General features: G+C 42.4%; 1 long non-coding RNA gene across 1 annotated transcript; it reads left to right on the forward strand.

The window, feature by feature from the left end:
* The first annotated feature begins 3,944 nt into the window (after positions 1–3,944).
* On the forward strand, positions 3,945–14,515 carry LOC147089674 (uncharacterized). The gene is made up of 3 exons (XR_015075305.1): positions 3,945–4,056; positions 11,049–11,155; positions 13,878–14,515. It is a non-coding gene; the product is annotated as an uncharacterized LOC147089674 (long non-coding RNA).
* Positions 14,516–26,498: the final 11,983 nt, after the last annotated feature.

A 26,498-nucleotide genomic window follows, 5' to 3' on the forward strand; every position in this document is an offset into this window, starting at 1 on the left:
CAGCATTTTCCCGACGACTGACGTCAGGCTAACTGGCCTGCAGTTCTCTGTTTTCTCTCTCCCTCCTTACTTGAATAGCGGTGTTGAATTTGCGACCTTCCAATCCGCTGGGATCATTCCAGAATCTAGGGACTTTTGGAATATCAAAACCAATGCAACCACCATCTCTTCAGCCACTTCTTTTAGAAGCCTAGGATGTAGGCCATCAGGTCCAGCAGATTTGCCGGCTTTTAGTCCCATTAGCTTCTCTAGTACCTTTTCTCTAATTATATTGATTACATTAAGTTCCTCACCCTCATTTGACCCTTGATTCCCCACCATTTTTGGTACGCTTTTTGTGTCTTCTACTGTGAAGACAGATACAAGATATTTATTAACGTTTCTGCCATTACCTTATTCTCCATAATCATTTCTTCTGTCTCAGCCTCTAAGGGTCCAACGTTTACCTTTGCTGCTCTCTTCCGTTTACATACTTGTTGAAGCTCTCACAATCTGCTTTTATATTTCTTAGTAGTTTTCTCTCATATTCTATTTTTGTCCCTTTTTTTATTTTTTGTTGAATCTTTGCTTCTTTCTGAAATTCTCCTAATCCTCAGGCTTACCGTTATTCTTTGCAACATTATAAGCTTCTTCTTTCAATCTAATGCTATTCTTAACTTCTTTAATTAGCTAAGGTTGGCTCACTTTTCCCGTAGAGTTTTTGTTTCACCATGGAATATATTTTTATTGAGAATTATGAAATATTTGTTTAAACAGTAGCCACTGCTTATCTACTACCATACCTTTTAATCTATTTTTCCAATCTACCTTAACGAACACGCCCCTCATACCTATGTAATTGGCGTTATTTTAGTTTAAGAGTCTAGTTTCGGACTTAGACATGTCACTCTCAAATTTAACGTTAAATTCTATCATATTATGATCACTCTGCCCCAGACGATCCTTTACTTTGAGATTGCTAATTTACCCTGTCTCATTACCCGATAAAAGATCTAAATAACCTGTTCCCTGGTTGGTTCCATGAAATATTGCTTGAGGAAACTGTCCCGAATGCATTCCATGAACTTGTCCTCCAGACGACCTTTGCCAATTTGATTTGTCGAGAATATATGAATTTTAAAGTCCCACAAGATTATTGAACTACCTTTGTTGCAAGCTCCTACTATTTCTTGATTAATATACTGTCCAACTTTTCATCTACTGTTAGGGGGCTATATACTACTCCTGCCAGTGTTTTCTGCCCCTCGCTATTCCATATCTCCATCCATACTGATTCTACTTCCTGATCTCCCGAGCTGAGATCCTTTCTTGCTACTGTCCTTACGTCATCCTTTATGATCAGGTCTATTCCCGCTCCTTTTCAATTTTGTCTGTCCTTTTGAAAGGTCAAGTACCCTAGAACATTTATTTCCCAAACTTGACCACCTTGCAACCATGTCACTGTAATGGCTAATAGATTAATCCCATCTATCTCTTTTTGTGCCACGAGTTCGTCTACCTTGTTGTGAATGCTTCGTGCATTTAGTCAAAGGACCTTTAATTTACATTTTTAACACGTTTCCCTTCTTTGAGCTGATTCTCTGTTGCACTGCTACCTTTAAACTTTCTGTCCCTTCCTGTTACACTCTGCTTAATTTTTATCCAAATCTTTACACTGCTATATTGCCTTGCTGTTTCTCATTAGCGTTCTTAATGTAGCTTCACCTGACCCCTCCCTATCACCCACCCCCTATTTTTTTAGTTTAATGCCCTCTCTTCAGCCCTCATGATTCGATTCGCCAGGACGCTTTCCCAGCCCTGTTTAAGTGGAGCCCATCCCGACGGAACAGCTCCCTCTTTCCCCAGTCATGGTGCCAGTGCCCCATGAATTTTCACCTCGTTTCCCACACCACTCTTTGAGCCACGCATTTAGCTCTCTGATCTGCTTTAACCTATGCCAATTTGCACGTGGCTCAGGTAGTAATCTAGAGATTATTACCATTGCGGCTATGCTGATTAATTTAGACCCTAGCTCCTCAAACTCCCTCAGCCGAACCTCATTATTAGTTCTCCCTATGCCGTTGGTTCCTACATGGACCACAACAACTGGATCCTCCCCCTCACACTCTAAGTTCTTCTCCAGCCGTGAGGAGATATCCTTAACCATGGCACCAGGCAGGCAACAAAGCCTTCGGGACTCTCTTTCGCGGTTGCAGAGAACAGTACCTATCCCCACGACTATACTGCTCCCTACTCCTACCACATACCTTCCATATCCCCCCACTTGGATGCCCTCTGTAAGGGAGTGCCGTGGTCAGTATGCCCATCCTTCCTGCAGTCATTTTTCGCATTCATAGAGGTATAAAGTACCTCGTACCTTTTGCCAAGGTCGGGGACTGAGTCTCCTCCATCAGAAGATCTTGACTCGCAATCAGAGAGTAAAGCTGCTCCGCACTGTCACGTCAATATTTCTCAGGTTTGTAGAACACGGGTTAGATAGTGAGTAAAACCTCGTGTGAACAGTCGCCTACGGCAGGTACATCAAAAGTTATATCGAGAATAAAGCTCCTAATAAGCTGGACCCTCAAATACTCCCGGGGCAAGTACAGCACGGGTTAGATACAGTTTAACGCTCTCCATACACTGTCCCATCAAACATCCCAACAGCGCACTTGAGTTGCAAACGCTCCCAGTGGAGCACGTTCCAGATTCATTCACTTGAGATTTAATGTGGAATAAATTTCCTCAACAATCTCTGTAAATTATGATGTTTTTCCATGTGCATTACAGTATCCCATAAAGCAGGTTGGATGCAACGTAAAGACTAAATGTCCGTTGTCCCCACAATACTTTCCAACTGTATTGCTATTGCATTATTGATATTCATAAACAACTATCAATATTTGTGATTTTATATAATTTTCAAAGGATTTCAGAAGCAGTGAAGCAATATATCTTAGAAACAAAGAAACATAGAAGATAGGAGCAGGAGTAGGCCGTTTGGCCCCTCGAGCCTGCGATATCCATGATGTCCTCAGCATCGCGAATGCTCAAGTATGTATCGATTCGCAGCTCCAGTGCCGCAATGCAGTCTGTCAGTAGCTGCAGCTGGATACACTTCCAGCACACATGATCGTCAGGGGCACAGGAAGTGTCCCTCATTTCCTACATAGTGCAGGAGGAGCATGCCACGGGGCCGAGCTGTGCTGACAGGATTTACCCTTCAATTAATTTCAGCCGTGATTGATAGTTTGTCTTAATTTATCAGATTAATTGATGTTGTAAAAGTTTCACGTATTTTAAGGATATTTTCTTCGCATGGAAAATGATGAGCAACTTACGACCCTGGAGAAACTGCATCGTAATGTTACACATCTCCAGGAAAAATACATGGAAATCTGGAGAAGATTTTGTGATCAATTGGTCGCTCCTGGCATGTATAATAAAGATTAACATTTCAGGAATATATCCATCCGTCCAACTGTTAACATAGCCACCCACTCATCCATGTCACAACCAATTAATTCTGAGATCCATTTGTACACATCTATATCTATCTATCTAGCTATCTCGCTATCTATGTAGCTATAGATCGATCTATCAGGTAAACTGGCTACAGCAGATTGGCCGCCAGCCCCTTATTGAGGTGCAATGAAGGACAATCGTGTGGCCGATCATCTGCCATCAGTTTTGCGGACATGCCAAATTTGAGTTTTAAACCATATGTATCCATATTCTATCTCTAATTATCATGTTTTCTATCCAGTGTCACATTTATATCTCCATCCATGCACCCAGTTATTTATTAGTCTCTCTGTTATCGTTCTAGCTGACCATCTATTTAACTATCTATCCATCGATCTACATAATACATTTATTTCTGTATTTCTACTGAATTATGTGAACAATCCCTTTTGTCTTTCAGAGTGCGATGCTGTAATGTGTTCAAACAAATGGAAGTTTTTTAATGGAAGTTGTTACTTTTTTTCAACTGTTAAACGGAATTGGATTTCAAGTGCGAACTATTGCATTGGGAATGAATCCCATCTTGTGGTGATCACTAGTAAACATGAAGAGGTGAGATTTCATACCAGTGTCAAAATCTAAACTCGATATCAATTTAATAAGAGCAAAGAGTATGGGGATGAAATTTCCAACCTGCACTCGTCCATCAGTGATTTTTGCTCCCATTAAATACATGGAAATAGAATGTTGTGCAGTCGAGCAAAGAAGTGTTTTTAAGGCGTGTTCGATCTACACCATAGAGTCCCTTGGCATGTTTTTATTCGTTCATGGGGTGAGGGCATCTCTGGCATGGCCAGCATTTATTGCCCATCCCTAATTGCCCTTGAGAAGGTGGTGGTGAGCTGCTTTCTTGAACCGCTGCATTCCCTGTAGTGATTGTACTCCTACAATGCTGTTAGAGAGGGATTCCCAGGCTTTTGAAACATCGACGATTAATGAACGGCGATAAAGTGCCAAGTCAGGATGGTGTGTGATTTGGAGGGGTAGTTGGAGGTGACCATGTTCCCAGGTGCCTGCTGCCCTTGTCTGTCTATCTCGCGGATTTGTGAGGTGCTGCCGAAGAAGCCTTGGCGATTTTATGCAGTGCATCTTCTAGATGGTACACAGTGCAGCCATGGTGCGTTGCAAGTGTCGGGAGTAAATCTTTAAGGTGGTTTATAGGGTGCCAAGCAAGTGGGCTGCTTTGTTCTGGATTGTGTCGAGCTTCTTGAGTGTTGTTGGAGCAAGTGAAGAGCATTCCAGCAAACTCCTAACATGTGCCTTGTAGATGGTGGAAAGGCTGTGCTGAGTCAGGAGGTGAGATTCCTGTCCCAGAATACCCAGCATCTGACCTGCTCTTGTAGCCACAATATTAACGTGGCTGGTCCAGTTATGTTTCTCAAAATGCTGACAACCCAGGATGTTGATGGTGCAGGATTCGGTGATGGTAATGCCATTCAATGACTAGCGGTGGTGGTTAGACTCTGTTGTGGGAGAAATTCATTGACTGGTAATTGTGTGGCGGGATTGTTACTTGCCACTTATCAGCCAATGCCTGGATGTTGTCCAGGTTTTGCTGCATTCGGGCATGGACTGTATCATTATCTGAGGAATTGCAAATGGAACTGAACACTGTCCAATCATCAGTGAACATCCACACGTCTGCCCTTATGATGGAGGGAAGGTCATTAATGAAGCAGCTGAATTTGTTTGTGCCTTAAACACTGCCCTTAGGATCTACAGCAGCGTTGTCCTGGGGCTGTGATCATTGGCACACAGTCACAGTCACACACACCCTCGCAGTCTCACACAGACATACAAAGACAGAGGTGCACAGTCACCAACACACACATGCACATGGTTAGAAACAATGTCACAGACAAAACCCACATAGACACAGACACAGACACACACACACTCGCACACATACAGAAGAATCTCAGACACAGACAGGCACAGAGACACATGGCTGAATGTAAGCAGCCCCACTGCGTTGGAGTCTGGTTAGGAATGAAAATTTAAAAATCTGAAACCCCACCACATCCTGCCTCCAACCTACTCACTTCTGTTTTTATCAGAGGCAGGACAAGCGGTGGGAGTCAAGCCCCTCTGAGGAGACGGGTACACAATTCAAATATATTAATGAGGTTGCCAACCTGTTTTAACCTACTTTGCAGGTTTTATAAGTGGCTGGCCGGGTTTCCCAGGCCTCGTTAAACCAAGCAGCTGAAGCAGGTGTAGAGAGTTTAGGCCAGTTATGTGCCTTTACAGCACTGCTTGTAGGCCAAGCAGAGCCGGAGTGCTTCCCCGGAGCCCAGGCTGCCCCACCATCAGACCCCCCCATAAAATACACACGAGACCAGACACCCTGGAATCGAATACCCTCAGCGATCGAACTCCACCCACCCAGATCCTCGCTGCCCCTGCGGCCTGCGACAGTGTCCTCCCCGCCCGAGTGCAAGCCAATTAGGTCAATCAGGCTGACCTCCTGGTGGGGCACGTGTCAAATACAAAAATCTCACGCTGTGGAGATAATACGCAACAGCATGCTGGGAAACCCGGTCTTACGGATTTCCCGACCGATTCTCTGCCCCCGCGATATGTAACCCACCCCAGTTCATGTCCAGGTTATAGAGACATGCCCAGACGCAGGCAAACAGAGGCACTCACGCACACATACATACAGTCACAGACAATAGTGCAAGTGTCAAGCCCGGAATGACAGATGCAAGTAAAGTGTACAGCAATGTTCATATTCAACTACAAAGCATGTAACAATTTTCACTTGATATTCAATGGCACAACCTTTACCGAAGCCCCCACCTTCAATATCTTAGTATCACCATTGACCAGAAACTCTACTGAACAAGCCATATAGATGCCGTGGCGAATAGAGCAGGACATAAAGAAGGTATTCTGTGGCGAGTGGCTCACCTCCTAACTCCCCAAGCCTGCTTACAAACTACAAGGCACAAATCAGGAATGTGTTGTGATTATCTCCACTCTCCGGGATGGGTGTAGCTCGAACAATGCTCCTAAAGTTCGAAACTATCCAGGTAAAAGTAGCCCATTGAGCAGCACCCCATCCATTGGATTATAGATTAACTCCCTCCTCCTCCACCAGCCCGCCGTGCCTGCAGTGTGTGCACTATCCACAGGAGGCACTGCAGCAGGTCACCAATGTATCTTCAGAAGCATCTCCTGAACCCAGGACCTCTACCACCTAGAAGGACCGGGGCAGCAGGCGCATGGGAGCACCATCAGCTCTAATCCTCCCTTTAAGTTACATGCCATTCTGAACTGGACATATTTCGATATTCCTTCATTGTCTTGGACGAAATCCTGGAACTTCCTATCTAACAGAATTGTAGGAGCATCTTTACCGCAAGAACCACAGCAGTTCAAAAAGGCAGCTAACCAGCACCTTCTCAAGGAATCTAGCATTGGACAATAAATGTCAGCCTGTCCAGCAAAGCCCTCATCCTGAGAATAAGCAAATAAAAACAATCACACACACACACACACACACACACACACACACATACACACATACAGAAACATACAGAGACGAACACAGATACACACACACTCACTCACACAGTCGCAAACACTCACATGCTGGTTTTCTAACAAATGAAGGGGTTTGCAGTCGGCTATTATCTGATAAAGAGGCCATTCGGATGTGAAGTCTATCTGTCACAGTCTCTTTTTCTGTCTCCTTCGCTATCTCTGTCTATCTCTGTGTTGCTGCCTTTCTTTTTTCTTCTACTTTAGCAAACTTTTTTCGAATTTTCAGCATTGGAACTTACATCCCTTGTTCCTATTACCTTACTGCCCTATACATTTTTTCTACCTCCGCTCCATGAAGCCGCATTGCATTTAAATCCAGTTTCCTCACCACCTTCAATCTATGCTCATTGTCCACAAGATCTAAATCCGTCAATTCCTCAGCTCTCTCCACCTTTTAGTTGCCACCCTTGGTTTAGTGGTATCACACGCATGGGTTCAAATCCCGCACCATTGACTTGAGCAGCTAATCCAGGCTGGCTATTCTGGGCCCCACTGAGGAAGAGCTGCACTGTCAGAGGTGACGTATTTCGGACAGAATGTTAAACCGAGGATTGTCTGCCCTCTCAGGTGGACTATGTTGAAGAAAAAAAGGATAATTTCTGTTTAATATTTATCCCTCAAACGACATCAATAAACTAGATTATCTGGTCACTATCTAATTACGAATATAAATTCGCTTAAGAATAAAACCACCACGGGAAAAGTGGTCCAATCGTAGCTAACAAGAGATGTTAAAGATAGTATTGGATTAAAGGAAGAGGCTTATAATGTTGCCAAAACGAATATCAGGCTAAGGATTGGGAGGATGTTAGAATTCAGCAAATGATGATCAGGAAATTGATAAAGAGAGGGAAAAGAGAATACGAGAGTAAAGAAGCAAGAGACATAAAACAGATTGTAGTAGGTTCTATAGGCATGTAAAAAGCAATAGATTTGCTGAAGTAAATGTGGATCCTTTACAGGCAGAGACAGGATAAATAATGAAGGAAAATAACGAAATGGCATATTCATTAAACAAGTACTTTGTATCTATCATCATGGAGCAGGACACAGCAAATATTCCAGAAATAATGAGGAACCAAGGGCCTAGTTAGAATGAGCAACGTAAAGAAATTAGTATCAGTAAAGAAATAGTACTGGAGAAATGAATGGGCCTAAATGTCAACAAATCCTCTGGACCTGATGACCGACATCGGTGGCATTTAAAAGAGTTGGCTACAGAGAAAGTGGAGGCATTGGTTTCGATCTTCCAAAATTCCATAGATTCTGCAAGGGCTCCCGTGGATTGTAAGGTACCAATTGTAATCACACTATTTAAGAAAAGAGGGTGAGAGAAAATGGGGAACTAGAAATCAGTTAGACTGACATCAGTAGCCTGAAAATGCTGGATTATATTAATAATGATGTGGTAACAGGGCACATAGAAAATAATAATAGGATTGGCAGAGGTAACACGGATTTATGAAAGGGAAATCGTGTTTGACCAATCTGTTAGAGATTTTTGAGGTTGTAACTGGCAGAATAGATAAGGGGGAACCAGTAGATGTGGTGTATTTGGATTTTCAGAAGTCATTCATAAGGTGCCACACATGTGTTTGTTAAACAAAATTAGGGCTAATGAGATTCAAAGTAATATACTAGCATGGATTGAGGATTTGTCAACGGACAGAAAACAGAGATTACGAATGAAAGGTTAATTTTTTGGTTGGCAGTCTGTAAATGTTGGTGTACAGCAAGCATCAGTTCTTGGGCCTCAGCTATTAACAATCTGTATCAATATCTTAGATGAGAGGACCGAGTGCAATGTATCCAAGCTCGCTTCAGATACAATGCTAGGTCCATATGTAAGTGGTGAGGATGATGCAAAGTGGCAACAAAGAGATACAGAGAGGTTAAGTAATTGGGAAGAACATGACAGAAGGAATATAAGTTGTGTACATATAAAGTTATCCACTTTGGTAGGAAAATAGAAAATCAGAATTTGTTTTAAATGGTGGGAGATTGGAAATGATGGTATTCCGAGGGACCTGGGTGCCCTTGTGCATTAATCACCGATAATTAACATGTTGGTACAGCGAGCAAGTTGGAAAGCAAATGGTATATTTGCCTTTATTAGAAATCATTGGAGCATAAGAGTAAAAAAGTCTTCCTGCAATTATATAAGGCCTTAGTTAAACGACACCTGGAGTACTTTGTGCAATTTTGAAAGAAAAAGAAAGAATTTATACAGCGCCTTTCACGACCACCGGACGTCCCAAAGTGTTTTACAGCCAATTAAGTACTTTTCGAGGTGTAGTCACTGTTGTAATGTAGGAAACGCAGCAGCCAATATGGGCACAGCAAGCTCCCACCAACAGCAATGTGATAATGCCCAGATTGCTTTTATATGTTAATTGGGGGATAAATATTGGCGAGCTCATCGAGGTTAATTCTTGCTCTTCATCGAAATAGTACCATAGGATCGTTTACCTTCACCTGAGAGAGCAGAGGGTTATTGGTTTAACGTCCCATCCGAAATATGGCACCTCTGACAGTTCAGCGCTCCCTCAGTACTGCCCCTCCGACAGTTCAGTGCTCCCTGAGTACTGCCCATCTGACAGATCAGCGCTCCCACAGTACTGCCCCTCCGACAGTTCAGCGCTCCCTCAGTACTGCCCATCTGACAGTTCAGCGCTCCCACAGTACTGCCCCTCCGACAGTTCAGTGCTCCCTCAGTACTGGCCCTCTGACAGTTCAGCGCTCCCTCAGTACTGCCCCTCCGACAGTTCAGCGCTCCCTCAGTACTGGCCCTCTGACAGTTCAGCGCTCCCTCAGTACTGCCCCTCCGACAGTTCAGTGCTCCCTGAGTACTGCCCATCCGACAGTTCAGCGCTCCCACAGTACTGCCCCTCCGACAGTTCAGCGCTCCCTCAGTACTGGCCCTCTGACAGTTCAGCGCTCCCTCAGCACTGCCCCTCTGACAGTTCAGCGCTCCCTCAGTACTGTACTGGTGTGTCAGCCTAGATTTGTTGCTTATGTCTCTGGAGTGGGTTCGATGAACCCACAACCTTCTGACTCAGAGGTAAGACTGCTACCAACTGAGTCACAGCTGACAATGTTTTGATCTTCTAACCTAAGGAAGGATATACTTGCCTTAGAGAGAGTGCAACAAATGTTCATTGCATTCATTCTGGGATTAAGAGAATTGTCCTATGAGGAGAGATTGTTTAAATAGGATTATATTCCCTAGAGATTAGAAGAATGACACGTGATCCCATTGAAACATAAAAATGCTTAAGGGGCTTGAAAAAGTACAAGCTGGGAGGTTGTTTCATTTGCCTGGGGCGTCTAGAACTAGGGGGGTTACAGTCTCAGAATAAGCGTTCGGCAATTTAGGATTGAGTTGAGGAGAAATTGCTTTATTCTAAAGGCTGTGAATCTTTACAATTCTCTACCTCAGAGAGCTATGGATAGTTAGTCATTGAGTATATTCAAGGCAGCGGTCGATAAACATTTTCAAACTCAGGGAGTCAATGTATATGGACGGGAAGGTAGAGTTTAGGTAGAAGATCAGCCACGATCTTATTGAGTGGTAGAGCAGGCTTGAAGGACCGAATATTCTTATACTGAGATCCCGCTGTGCTCAAACTGGCTGCTGTGTTTCCGCTCATTACATCAGTTGCTAAAGTTCTTCATTGGCTGTGAAGCACTTTGGGACGTCCTGAGGTAGTGAAATGCGCTATAAAATGCAAAGCCTTTGTTCCGTTCATTTGTTGTTTCTTTCTTTATATCTGTATTTGTTTCATTCTGTTTTTATATCCCTTCCTTCACAATCAACTTACTTCAAAAAACTGTTTAACGTCACTGCTTATTATGTTGCCTTGTCTCCTTCCTCACTGTTTATAACCAATGAGCAGTGCTACAGAATCAGCGACGGCCCTGCAACCAGGTTTTTACAATTAATAATAGTAACAATAATAATCTTATGAATTGTGTAATATTTTCATTCCATGAAGGATTTTGTTAAGGACAGAGATGATGATCACTGGATTGGGATGACGGATGAGGAAAACGAAGGCACCTGGCAATGGGTGGATGGTACAGGCCAGCTCTCTGAGCCTAAGTGAGTACCGAGAGGTGTGAGTGAATGGACAGGATGCAGAAAAACATTCCAAGGAATCTGGGTGATGCAGTGGCCTCGGGACAGATCGGATTCCTGGAATAAAATCATGTTAGTCTGCACAGCCTGCCTGTACAAGAAACACTATGGAGATCATTTTAACTTACGTCAAAAGCGTAAAATTGTCGGTATCAGACCGCCCGTGAATTCTACATCTCGACCAATTTTCCTTTCCTGTTGCCTTTGCCAAGCTGTTACAATTACCCTCTGGGATCAGGTTGTATCCTTAAAAAGCTTTCTAGGGTGAATATTTACTTTTACCGCCAGAATAAAATGGGCTCCGAGGATTGGCCGGTGGTTTTAGTTTCTGTACATTTTTCATTTCAACTGATTTCAATGTTAACCAATAACGGACAGGCTGTAAGGCGGCGGCTGATCTAAGAACGCCCGTTTTCCATCGGGCTAGAAGAAGGGAAATGAACCGCACTGCATGTAGATCCATACGGAATTAGCAACTGCAATTAGAAAGCCTAAATCTTTATCTAATAAGAGATTATTACATTTTGATGTGGGTATATGTTGCCTCATGCTAGGTACCCTGAGATGGTGGAGAACATTCTTTTCCTAATTGTAGCAGTTTGATGCATCTCAGTAGCTTGCTAGGCCAATTTAAAGGACATTTAAGACTCAACCAGCTCAGTGTCGGACTGGAGTCCGATATACACCAGACAGGGTAAGGGCAGCGTGTTTCCTTCCGTAAAGGACAGCAGTGAACCTGTTGAGTTGTTACCACAATCTAACAGCTTTATGTTCACTTTTTCTAATAACAGCCTTTGACTAGCATATATTTTTCTCAGATTTCAAATTCTGAAACTGTCATGGTGGAATCTGAACTCACATTCTCTAGATTATCGATCTATGCCTTTGTATTATTAGTCCAGTCATATAGCTCTCAAATTACCGCACCCTAAAACACCAAAACCACCGTATCCTATAACCTGTACACTATCGTATCATCTAGCTCCTAAATTGCAGTAAATTATAACCTATACACTACCTTACCCTTTAACCCCTAAACGGTCGTAATGTAAAACCCATACACTACCGTAACTTTTAACACTGACATTAGCATACCATATAACTCAGACACTGATGTAACCTATATGCCCTTTAGTACGGTTTCCAATATCCCATACACTATCATAACCTATAATCCATGCACTCTTTACCTTATAACGCATACACTAACGTACTTAATAAGCCGTAGACTATCATACCATAAAAAACCAACAGGGCTGCACCCTATCACCTGAACATTAGCGCATCCGATATTTGCTACACTAGGATACACTATAATTTCTGCATCACCATACCCTATAACCGCTAAACTACCGTCCTCGACAACCCCCTGAACTATCGTTCACTATAACTGCTAAAGCACAGCACACTATAACCGCTACAATATGGCGTCCTATACCCCCTACACCACTTTACCATACAACCACTACACTGCCGTACTTTATACCCCTACACCTTTCCATCCTATATCAGTTACACTAACATATCCTATAAGCTCTGTGCTATTTATTCTATAAACCCTACACCACTGTACCTGTAACCACTACACTACCGTTCATTGCAATCCTTACACAATCTTACCTAAAACCATTAAAATACATTACCTTATACCCCTACACTACCGTACCATTTAACTCCTATTTTATCATGCCCTATAACCCCTACACTACCGTACCCAGTAACACATACACTGCCATAATCTATAACTGCCAAAACACATTAGCCTACGTTACCAGACTCAATAACGCCTACACAACTGTACTCGATAACACCTAAAATACCATACAATATAAATACTAAGGTAGATCACCCTATTACCCGTTAGCTACCGTACCCTATAACACCTGCAATACCGTACCCGATAAATAATACACTACCATACCCTATAAAGCCTACACTACTGTACCAAGAGGAAATGGTAGCTTATATTGACTGGCAATTCCCCCTGAGGTTCTACCCATCGTCCACCAGTAATGTTGGTAGAAGTTCGACAGGAACCCCCAGATATGTGGGAATTGCTCGGAGCAGGGCCTGAGTTGCTACCAGCCGGTTTCTGTTACTGTCAAGGGCGCAGTTTTATCCCAGTGACCTTTGGCAGCCTCTGCCCATAGGGCACATCAGACAAGATCCCCTCCTTGCCTGTTAAATGGTCCACTGATATGAGGGGATGAAGGTCCTCCTAGTCTGTCCTGCTCTTCATTTCTTGCCCTAGCTTAGATGGGGCTGCCATCGAAATTCCACGGAACTTATGGCAGCCCAGTAGAAGAACCCCGAGAACATTCACCTCAATGGTTTGCAGTAGAGCTCACGTGGCAACGGTTAGGGTTGGGTCAAGAGTCTGAATCCATTCAGTGCTCAGGAATAACTGAGGCCAAATCCTTCACCGGTTCCTACCCTTTCAAGTCAGCTAACTTCAGACAAGCCAGCAGTGAAAAACAGGGCCTCCTGTGATGTGCAGCTTATTAGTGCCTAACCCCACGAGCCACCTAGAGCTCAGAATGACTGGGTTCAGGAGGAGGTAAAATTCTGTAACTAAGGAATGCTGATGACCCGTATTCCAATCGGAAACAACACAATATTAACTTTCATTGAACTAAAAGGATTTTTCCCACTCACACGTATACTGACATTTGTTTGTTCTGTGCAGATTTTGGATAGACAATCAACCGGACAACCACAATCACCAGATTGCCCAATGTCAGGCTGAGAACTGCGCTACTGTCAGTAGTTCGGGCTGGAACGACTATTGCTGCGCCCTGGATTGCAAGTGGATTTGTGAACGAAAATCAGCCGCTTCTGTCGTGTAGCGTTAGTTTTGCGGAATTCGCTGTCATTTGCACAGAAGCAGACAAAGTAAGAAGGGAGGAATTGCCCGACTCGCCTGAGGATTTTTGTACATTTCTGCATTAATCCCGAAACTGCAAGGAATCTACAGCAGGTCTATATTGGGAGCGGAATGTTACTGGAGAGACCCTTCCAGAACATCCTGAGTCAGTCACTTTCTTCCACAGACACCGACTGATAAACTCCACATTCCCAAGACGCTCTTCTTATGTTATGATTGCACAATCCAAAGCTTCCCCTTTGTTTGCTTATTCTAGTTGCTATAAGCTTTCGGGTATATTGAAGCCGATTGGCTCAAAGCAGATCACATCTCCTTATCAGTTGAATATAGGCTGGTTGTGAAAGATTTCAGGAACAATGTTTTAGTTTCCAGAAGTCTACCCAACGCCTTAGATAATGAATACTAATTGACTTCGACTTAATGATGAACGTTTAAAGAAGTGTCTCATGCCCCACTTCATTCATAGATTTAAGTGGTATTGCCATAATAACATAGCAGTGACAGAGTTACAAAAGATCGTTGTTTCATTACATTAAAACCGAGCAGTTTGTATATTCAAGAAGCATAATGTGCAGCGTGCTGTCCAATAAAATATTGATTACTTTCTGCAAACGCATTGTTAGAATATCCTAAAAACCCGCGAATGTTCTTCTGTAAATGGTTCATCTGTCAAATATCAGAGAATATTTAATCTAGATGTTGGTGGATTAATATTGCCAACTGTGAATCTGTGTACTTCATACATTAGCTGATGCAGAGAGACACCGACTGAGGGAGATTGAGATAGAAATAACTGAGCACACTGAGTGATAGAGAGAGACAGCAGCAGAGGGTGATTGAAATAGAAATAACTGAGCAGAGTGAGTAATAGAGAGTCAGCAGCAGAAGGTAAGAGCGAGATGTATAACTGAGTATAGCGTGTTTTACAGAGAGAATAAAACAGAGGGAGAAAGAGAGTTATAATTGAGAAGAGCGAATCACTCAGCGGCCCCGATTTTAAATCCAGATGGATTCGCCGCTCAGGCATGAGTTAAAATTACAGTCAGGTCTAAATGATGTCATCAGGCCGCAACAGACATATATAAACAAGGACCCTGTTTGCTCCGAGTGCATGTCCTTGCTGCCTGCTCAGGACAGCAGGTTAAATTGCAGAAGTTTTGATCAGGGTAACTTTAGGACAAGTAAGTGGCAGATGGATATTAACTGCCCTCCCGACAGGTTTCTGCTCAGCAAGTAGGGTTGAAATGACCCCCATGCTAACGGGGGGAGATACAGAGACAAGAACTATTGTACATTGAGTATTGAGGGACAACTGGGGGAGATGGAGAGTTGTATAACTGAGCATAATGAGTGACATAGAGAAGCGCCTAAAGCTGAAGATAGAGAAAGATGTAACTGTGTTGTGACAGGTGTAACTTGAATTACAGCACCTTCAACCACAGGTGTAGACTGCGCAATACGACCCCATTGTTTCAGAGGCTGTTAAAAATATTTTCAAAATTGTGAATAATGTAATTATTCCCTCTAGTTTTATTTCACTGCCGACATACATGGGCCAGAGCAATTTTCTGCCATGGTGAGAAAGTGTAATGCTGGGGTTACTGTATTCTGTTTAACCCACAATCTTCGATCCTACATTCCCTAAATCAGCAGAGCACGGCAGAAATCAGCGTTTGTCTAACAGAAGGATCAATATTTGGCCGGTGGAGGGGCTGTGGCAGTGGTGGAGGTCGCCGATGTTGGGGTGCTCCATCTGCACCGTTTCACTGTCGATCCCAGAGTGGGACTGAAGTTTGTTTCACAGCAGATCTTCAGAGTCAGCAGAGAGAATAATTTATCACCCACTAGCTTGATGTGTGTCCATAAACAGGACTCAGATCTCACAAGGTTGTACACTGACCCAGTGATCCACAGTCTCCGTCTGGAAATGTCCACATTTAGTGAACTATTTTTGGGTTTGGTTATACATAATTTCAAAGTTTGAAGATGACAGAAAACACGAACAAGTGATAAACAATGGGACATATTCCAGGCTTCTGGAGGAAATAGGCAGACTGGTGAAACGGGTAGACACCTGGTAGATGAATGTTAACATAGAAAAGTGTAACGTGATGCATTTTGGAAAGAAGAATGAGCGGAGGCAATATAAACTAAATGGTAAAATGTTAAAGGGGCGCAGTAACAGAGAGACCTGGGGAGTCTGTGCAAAAGTCTTTCAAGGTGCCAGGGCAAGTAAGGAACGCTGTTAACAAGTCATGCGCCATCCTTGGCTTGATAAAAAGAGGCATAGAGCAATTAATCAAGGAAATTATCGTAAATATTTACAAATCATTTGTGAGGCTTCAACTGGAGTATTGTGTGCAATTCTGTTCACCATATTTTAGGAAGTATGTCAAGGCCTTGGTGAGGTTGCAGAAGAGTTGTACTGGAATGGACCGAGGGACCAGGGACTTCAGTTACGTGGAGAGACTGGTGAAGCTGGCATTCATTTCCTTACGTCAGAGAAAGTTAAGGGGAGATTTGCTATTTGCGTCAAAATCATTCATTGTTAACAAAGAGACACAATTTTCACTGACAGGAGTGTCGGTAACCAGAGGACACCGATTTAAAGTAATTGGGAAAACAGTCAGGGAGGAGTTGGGGATACAGAATAATGATGGAGTGACTTTTTATGATCTGTAATGGACTGGTAAACGATAATGGACGCAGATTATGTTACAACGTCCAAAAGGGAAATGGATAAATATTTGAAGTGGAGAAAGTGGCAGGGCGATGCTGAAAGAGCAGGGGAGTGGGTTTAATGGGATAGCTTTTTCAAATAGCTGGCACAGGTACGATGGGAAGAATCACTTCCTACTGTGTTTTAATCTTCATCGATTTTATGGTAACAATTTAGACGCATCCTTTACTGGTGAATAACTAACTCACAGGCAGCTCTCTCTCCCACATGGCAGCTGTCTCTCATTCTGCTGGAACATTTCACACCTAATCTAGAGCCGTCTTTTGTCTCCACTAGTCCTATCACCATCTCGTCTCGTTTTGAATACCCCGCTTCACTTCTTTTGTTCTCTCCCAGCCCTGCCTTTCGATCTATTTCATTTCCTTTCTAGTTTTGAAAAAGGGTTAGACCCGAAACGTCGACGCTATTTTCTCTACACGGATGTTGTCTGGCCTGCAGAGTTTTTCCAGCATTTTCTGTTGTTATTTCGGATTTCTAGCATCTGCAGTATTTTGCTATCGTAACACACAGATCTCTGTCAGCTATCAGGACAGCTTTATATTTGTCAACAACAATCACCCGGAATCGTTTTCTGGGAATACCCCGGATGTTCATCACCTTTTCTGTACCCCACTGACTGGTTAAAATAGTTACTCTGATTAATTTACATATAAATTAATGTATTGAAGTAAATAAAATGCATTAATGGTTTCTATCGTATTAGAATAACCAACGGTACATATTATATTGATTATTCGGGCAGATTATTAAATCAAAAATAGAGGTTCAAAAATAACTTCAGTTGGTTTCAGCAATTTACTGGTAACACAATTCCGGGATGGTAAATTAAGCACGATGCAGGGAGAAAGGTTTTTAAGTACTGAGACATTTAAAAAATCACCGATTTAAACTACATCGCCTGGCTGGAACAGAGTTTAATCTTCTTGACATCCTGTCTTACACCAGGCCTGATTTCACTCCTCACTGGGGTTGAAATTCCCCGACTCATAAGCGCAAAACAGCCGGCAGCAAATCGGCAGCCCGTTTTAAATTACAGGTGATTCTCCATTCCATTGAAGACAATGTAAAATTTTATGGGGTTGTGTAAAATGGGTTGTCGATTTGTTATGGCCCGTTTTGTGCTGTTGTCCAAGGCGACTTTCACCCCCATTGACCAATTGGAAATAAAAGCGGGCGTGGTGTAAAATGGACGTCCGACCCTAAGTAGCACTGTTCACACCAGCTGGGTTTATTTAAACCGGGGCTTTGAGAGTTGGTCAGAATATCATGACGTATAACTCCGAACAGGCCTAAGAGTGAACTGAATCTACAATCTAATAGAGATCTGCAGCTACACGTGGAATGCTGCAACGTTATTTCTTTCAGATAAAACGGTAGCTGAAGAGAATGACTGACTTTGATTAAGTTTACACGTTTATATCAACTGTTCTGCATCACCTACGTATTGCAAGATCAGTAGGAATCAGATTTTGCTGTGATTTTTGACACCTGACTGAAATGATAATTCACATATTGGCCATAATAAAACTCATTGGATGATAGTTAATTTTAAGTTCAGCAGACGGCGGTAAGCTGACGGGATCGGGTAGAACGATGGGTTTACACCCGCTCGATTTTCCATCACTGGAGAAGTCAGTGGAAAGTAAAATCTGGAGAGCTGTAAAGCCAGCATTCAACCCAATCCCGTCAGTTACCCGCCAGGCAGTTTGGGTTAAAATGACCCAGTTATCCCAGCTGTGATTCAGAAAGAGTCTATTGTCTGCGCTACAAGGATGGAAACCACAATGAAACCCGATTTCAGACAGAAACCTCCTGTATACTACAATATGGATGAGGGAATTTATGCACCAAGTTACAGATTTATTCACCCACTGACTAACCTGAACACTGTCTGGTTCTTCGGTGAGAGGCTGTTTGAAGACATTTTCATTAGGATTTGCCCGAAGCACCAAAAATTAGATCAAATAGTCGCATCACCAAAAGCAAGTTATGCAGTGGAGTCTCCTGCACATTGTTTGTGGGATCGGGTCTGACGTATTAATTAGTGAATCTATAATCAAACATGTTGGTATCTTCTTCTTAATATTTCCCATGGAGAGGCCTGGTGTGTCCGCTCAAAAGTATTTCAAGTGCCAGGGCAAGTAGAGAACGCTGTTAACAAGTCATACGCCATTCTTGGCTTGATAAAAAGAGTCATAGAGAAAATAATCAAGGAAATTATCCTAAATATTTACAAATCATTGGTTAGGCCTCAACTGGTGTATTGTGTCCAATTCTGTTCACCATATTTTAGGAAGTATGTAAAGGCCCTGGTGAGGTTGTAGCAGAGTTTCACTAGAATGGTCCGAGGGATCAGGGACATCAATTATGTGAAGAGACTGGTGAAACTGGCATTCATTTCAATATATCAAAGCAAATTGAGGGGAGATTTGGTAGTTGCGTCAATATCATTCATTGTTAGAAATGAGACACAATTTTCACTCACAGGAGTGCTGGTAACCAGAGGACACCGATTTACAGTAATTGGGAAAAGAGTCAGGGAGGATTTGGGGATACGGAATAATTATGGAGTGAGTTTATATGATCTGTAATGGAATGGTCAAACGATAATGGACGCAGATTAATTTACAATTTTCAAGAGGGAAATGGATAAATACTTGAAGTGGAGAAAGTGGCAGGGCGATGCTGAAAGAGCAGGGGAGTGGGTTTAACAGGATAGCTTTTTCAAAGAGCCGGCACAGGCACGATGGGAAGAATTACTTCCTGCTGTGTTTTAATATTCCTCGATTCTATGGTAACAATTTAGATGCATCATTTACTGGTGAATAACTAACTCAAAGATTTCTGTCAGCTATCAGGACAGCTTTATTTTTGCCAACAGCAATCACCCGGTATCGATTTCTGGAAATACCCCGGATGTTCACCATCTTTTCTCTACCCCACAGACTGGTTAAACTACTTACTCTGATTTATTTACGTATAAATGAATATATTGACGTAACTACAATGCATTAAAGGTTTCTATTGCAGTAGAATAACCAATGGTATATATTATATTAACTATTCGGACATATTATTAAATTAAAAAGACAGGTTCAAAAATAACTTCAGTTGGTTTCAGCAATTTATAGGCAACACAATTCCTGCATGGTAAATTATGCACGATTCATGGAGAAAGCTTTATATGTTTTGAGACCTTTAAAAATCACCGATTTAAACTACGTCACCTGGCTGGAACAGGGTTTAATCTTCTTGATAACCTGGTGGTGAAAATCCCCGGCTCATAAGCTCAAAACAGGTGGCAGCAAATCGGGAGCCCGTTCTAAATTCCAGGCGAATCATCTATATTCCATTGAAGACAATGTAAAATTGTATGGGGGAGTGTAGAACGGGTTGTCGATTTGTTATGGCCCGTATTGTGCTACCACGCAAGGCGACTTTTACCCCCATTGACCAATTGGAAATAAAAGCGGGCGTTGTGTGAAATGGGCGTCCGACCCTAAGTAGCGCTGTTCACACCAGCTTAGTTTATTTAAATCGGGGCTTTGAGAGTTGGAGGGAATAACATGATGTATAACTCCAAACAGGCCGAAGAGTGAACTGAACCTACAATTTAATAGAGATCTGCAGCTACACGTGGAATGCTACAATGTCATTTCTTTCGGATAAAACGATAGCTGAAGAGAATGACCGACTTTGATTAAATTCGCGTTTAAAGCAACAGTTCTGCATCACCTATTGCAAGATCAGTTGGAATCAGGCATTACTGTGGTTTTTGACACCTGAATGAAATGACAATTCACATTTGGGCAATAATAAACTTCATTTAATGATACAGTAAATTTTAACCTAAGCAGACGGCGGTTAGCTGAAGCGATCGAGTGGAACAATGGGTTTACACCCGCTCGATTATCGATCACTGGAGAAGTAAGTGGAAAGTAAAATCTGGAGAGCGAAAAACCAGCATTTGACCCAATCCCGTCAGTTACCCGCCAGGCGGTTTGGGATAAAATTACCCAGTAATCCCAGCTGTGATTCAGAAAGAGTCTGCTGTCTGCTTTACAGGGATGGAAACCACAATGAAAACCGATTTCAGACAGAAAATCCTGTTTACTACAATAAGGATGAGGGATTTTATGCACCAAGTTATCGATTTATTCACACACTGACTAACTTGAGCACTGTCTGGTTCTTCGGTGAGAGGCTGTTTGAAGACATTTTAATTAGGATTTGCACGAATCACGAAACATTAGATCAAATAATCGCATCACCAAAAGCAAGTTACGCAGTGGAGTGTCCTGCACATTGTTTGTGGGATCGGGTCTGATGTATTACTTTGTGAATCTATAATCAAACATGTTGGTATCTTCTTATTAATATTTCCCATGGAAAATATAAAAATAGCTCCAATAGATGTGATCCCTCTGAATGTGCCTGCTCCGTAATTTCCATATTTTTAATCATTCATGCGATGTTTTCTCTAGCAAAGCCAATATTTAATGTCCATCTCTAATTGTCCTTGAGAAGGTGGTGGTGAGCCACCTTCCTGAACCTCTGCAGTCTGTGTGGTGAAGTTACTCCCACAGTGCTGTTAGGTATGGAGTTCCACGACTTTGATCCACTGACGATGAAGGGACAGCGATATCTTTCCAAATCAGGATTTTGTTTGATTTGGACGGTAACTAGTAGGTGGTGGTGTTCCCAAGCACTTGCTGCACTTGTCCTTCCAGGTGTCAGTGATCGCGGATTTGAAGAAGATGGGCGAGTTGCTGCAGTGGTTTTTGTTGATGGTACACACTGCATACATGGTGCGCTGATGGTGGAGGGAGTGAATCATTAAGGTGATGGATGGGGTGCCAATCTTCACATTGCCTCTTACACAATAAGATTAGGGGCGTTAGTCTGTTCTGATTAACGTTACTTTATCCGCTCTTGACCTACAGGAAATAAACTGCCCTCCGCAGCCGGAGCCCACAACTGGTGACTCAAAAATTGGAATGGATCCACAGCCTGCCTCAGCTGGATGCCGAATCTGGTCCAAATGATGAAGCAGGAATATCCATCACCAAGTCCATACAAAACATAATTTATTATCCTTCGTTTGAAAACTGCAAAATCAAAATTAACTTCAAGGTAGTCGGTTGTGTGTGTGCAATCACAGTATCCAGTTTTTGCAACGATTGGTCTTATAACTGATGGTCCCACGTCATGTTATTCTTTAGCTAGATTTTGGCCATTACAATTACGCTCCAGTTAACAGGGAACACTGCTTCCACTTGAAGGAGTTTCCGGTTACACAGAATCTAATGAAATCTATAGAGAGGGCAAACATTATAGATTGAAATAAATAGAAGTCAGCATGTGGAAAAAATCAAGTTTCAAATCGGTATTGGTGGAGCCAATAAGCAACAAAGAGGAGAAATACATATGGAAGTAGTTTATAGGCCACCTAAGAGTAATCAAAGTGTTTGACAGGGTATAACTGAGGAAATTAGAGGATCAAGTAACAAGTTCATACAATAATCGTGGGGAACTCTGATCTTCGTAATGTCTAGGCAAGCGGAACTGACAAAAATAGCTTGGGGGATTAGTTCATGCAGTGCATTCGAGACAGTTGGCCAGAACAATATTTCGAGGAACCAACTAGGGAACAGGTTATATTAGATCGGGTATTGAGTAGTGTGACAATGTTGTTTATAATATTTTAGTAAAGGCTCCTCTAGAGTGACTGATCATAATATAATAAGTAACATTTTAAATTTGAGAGGGAGGAGGTTAACTTCCAAACTAGGGCCTTAAACTTAAACAAAGCCAATTATGGTTATATGGTGGTTGGGGGGGGGAGTTTGCTAAGTTAGATTGGGACACGTGATTTCAAATATGATGGTAGATAAGCAATGGCAAACATTTAACAAATTCATAATACTCGACGAAAACACATTCCCTTTAGGAATAAAATTTCCACTGGAAAAGTGGTACAACCGTGGCTAACTAAAGAAATTAGTGATAGTATTAGGTTAAAAAGGATGCTTACAATGTTGCCAAAAAGATTAGTAAGCCTGAGGATTTGGAGGGTTCTAAAAATCAGCAAAGGATTACCAAGAAATTGATGAAGAGGGGGAAAATAGAATAAGAGAGTAAACTAGCATGAAATATAAAAACGGATAGTTAGAGCTTTTACAACTATGTAATAAAAAGAGGTTAGTGAAAGTAAACGTGGGTCGCTTAAGAGGCAGAGGCAGGAAATACTGTATGGAGAATAAGGAAACGTTTGAGACGTTAAACACATATTTTGTATCTGTCTTCACCTTAAAAGAGACAAAGAACATACAGGAAATACCGGGGAACCAGGGGTGTAATGAGGGTGAGGAATTTAAAGTTAATAATAATATTAAAGAAAAAACACTAGAGAAATTAATGGAAAAAATAGCCTACAAATCACCTGGAGCTGAGCTGATGGCCTACATCTTAAGGTTTTAAAAGAGATGGCTGTAGAGATAGTGTCTACATTGGATTTGATCTTCCAATACTCCCTCGACTCCCGAACGGTCCCCGTGGATTGGAAGGTAGCAAATGAAAGGAGGGAGGGAGAAAAGAGGAAACTGTCGGGCAGTTTGCCTGATTGTAAGGAACATTTTAGCATCTATTATTAAGCACGTGTTAATAGGGCATTTGGAAAATCACAAGATGATTAGGCAGAATCAACACGGATTTACGAAAGGGAAATTATGTTATGCCAAATCTAGTAGAAGATTTTGAGGGTGTAAATAGCAGGTTAGATCAGGGGGGGACCAGAGGATGCAGAATATTTGGTTATTCAGAAGGCATTCGATAAGGCTACCTATTAACCCACCGAGCAGATGCTTGAGACACCATATCCGGTCCATCACCGCCACCAGAACCTATTCCTGCTTCATTCCTTTCTCTTTCCCATCGATCTCCCCTTTCTTCATCCCTTCCATTCCTTCTGCCCTAACAACACTGAATATCAATGTTAGATTGTGGCAACTGAAGTTAATATTCATACTAATAGTGTCAAAAAGGGATAAAGAAATGCCCAGAGGACTGGTTGTTGATCCGGCTTTAATTTCTTGTGCTGATCCACAGTATTAGAGGATTGAACGATCAGAAAATATTGAGAAATTTCAATTATTGAGGCTTAAAATGTGATATTATTCAGGTACAGAAGAAAGCTAACATAATATAAATCATAAATCCAGAATATTACTTTCAACATAAATTCAAGATTATGAGCTGGATTCACAAGTTCAAACTAGTTATGGCAAACTTAGGATTGTCATCAGGAAAATATTCTTGACACCGAGGGTTCACTTTTAACTTTCATGGCCTACCATTAATCATCATCAACAGCAGCAATGTGTATTCATTTAGCACTTTTAACGGTAAAACGTCCCAAGGCGCTTCACATGAGATTTCAAAGGTGAGCAAGAGCGGCTGGAGAGCGCAAAACCTTGGGAGATTTCAAAGGTGACCGCAAAACCTTGGGAGATTTCAAAGGTGAGCGAGACTGGCTGCAGAGCGCAAAACCTTGGGAGATTTCAAAGGTAAGCGAGAGCGGCTGGAGAGCGCAAAACCTTGGGAGATTTCAAAGGTAAGCGAGAGCGGCTGGAGAGCGCAAAACCTTGGGAGATTTCAAAGGTGACTGAGAGCGGCTGGAGATGGCAAAACCTTGGGAGATTTCAAAGGTGACCGAGAGCGGCTGCAGAGCGCAAAACCTCGGGAGATTTCAAAGGTGAGCCGGGTCTACAACGGACTGGTGAGAAACATAGAAACATAGAAGATAGGCGCAGGAGTAGGCCATTCGGCCCATCGAGCCTGCTCCGCCATTCAATGAGATCATGGCTGATCATCCAAATTCAGTACCCTGTTCCTGCCTTCTCTCCATATCCCTTGATCCCTTTAGCATTAAGAAATATATCCAACTCCTTCTTGAATATATTTAATGAATTGGCCTCTACGGCCTTCTGTGGTAGAGAATTCCACAGGTTCACCACTCTCTGGGTGAAGAAATTCCTCCTCATCTCTGTCCTAAATGGCTTACCCCTTATCCTTAAACTGAGACCCCTGGTTCTGGACTCCTCGACCATCGGGAACATCCTTCCTGCATCTAGTCTGTCTAGTCCTGTTAGAATTTTATAAATTTCAATGAGATCCCCTCTCATTCTTCTAAACTCCAGCGAATATAAGCCCAATCGACCCAATCTGTCCTCATACGTCAATGTTGCCATCCCAGGTATCAACCTGGTGAATCTTCTCTGCACTCCCTCCATGGCAAGAACATCCTTCCTCAGGTAAGGTGATCAAAACTGCACACAATACTCAGGATGTGTTCTCACCAAGGCCCTGTAAAACTGCAGCAAGACATCCTTGTTTCTGTACTCAAACCCTCTCCCCACGAAGGCCAACATACCATTTGCCTTCTTAACAGCCTGCTGCACCTGCATGCTTACCTTCAGTGACTGGTGCACAAGGACACCCAGGTCTCGTTGCACTTCCGCTTCTCCCAATCTATTGCCATTCAGATAATAATCAGCCTTCCTGTTTTTGACACGGAAGTGGATAAACTCGCATTTATCCACGTTATATTGCATCTGCCATGTTTCTGCCCAATCACGCAACCTGTCCAAATCATACTGGAGCTCTCAGCATCCTCCTCATTGCACAGATGCCCAAGCAGCTTTGTGTCGTCTGCATACTTGGAGATATTACATCTAGTTCCCTCATCTAGATCATTAATATATATTGTGAATAGCTGGGGTCCAAGGACTGATCCCTGCATTACCACACTAGTCACTGCCTGCCACTTGGAAAAAGACCCGTTTATTCCAACTTTTTGCTTTCTGTCTGCCAACCAGTTCTCTGTCCAAGTCAATACCTTGCCCCCAATCCCATGTGCCTTAACTTTTCATGCTAATCTCTTATGCGGGACCTTATCGAAAGCCTTTTGAAAGTCCAAATACACAAAATCCACTGGTTCTCCCTTATCTATTTTACCAGTTACATCCTCAAAAATTTCCAGTAGATCAGTCAAGCACGATTTACCTTTTTTTAAATCCATGTTGACTTTGTCCGATCCTGTCGCTGTTTTCCAAGTGCTCTCCTATTACATCTGAGTGTAAAGAAGTAAAAATTAATCGAAGTGTGACATCACCAGAAAGCAGGTAAGTGATTGGTTGTTGAGTGTTTATCTTTCTCGCTTTTTCCAAACTTAATAATTGTGGTTTGTAGTTTATTAGGTCCCTGTTGTGTAGCGGGAGTGCAAGTAAACACGGGCCCTTGAGTATATCATTTAATTGTAGTGTAATTAGTGGTAATGATTTGATTTAAATTAATTTGATTTAATTAGAGGTTAAGTCATGGCAGCACAGCTCAGCTCCGTGGCATGCTCCTCCTGCATTATGTGGGAAATTAGGGACACTTCCTGTGTCCCTGATGAACAAGTTGGCATTAAATGTATCTAGTTGCAGCTATTGGCATACCGCATTGCGGCGCTGGAGCTGCGAATGGATACATACTGGAGCATTTGTGATGCTGAGGAGGTCGTGGATAGCACGTTTAGGGAGTTGGTCACACCGCAGGTAAAGACTGCACAGGTAGTGCAGGGGTCCCCTGTGGCCATCACCCTCTCAAACAGATATACTGCTTTGCATATTGTTGGGGGA

This window comes from Somniosus microcephalus, unplaced genomic scaffold (assembly GCF_052327205.1).
Source record: "Somniosus microcephalus isolate GS21.2 unplaced genomic scaffold, FLI_Smic_1.0 unresolved_chr4, whole genome shotgun sequence".
Classification (NCBI taxonomy): Eukaryota; Metazoa; Chordata; class Chondrichthyes; order Squaliformes; family Somniosidae; genus Somniosus; species Somniosus microcephalus.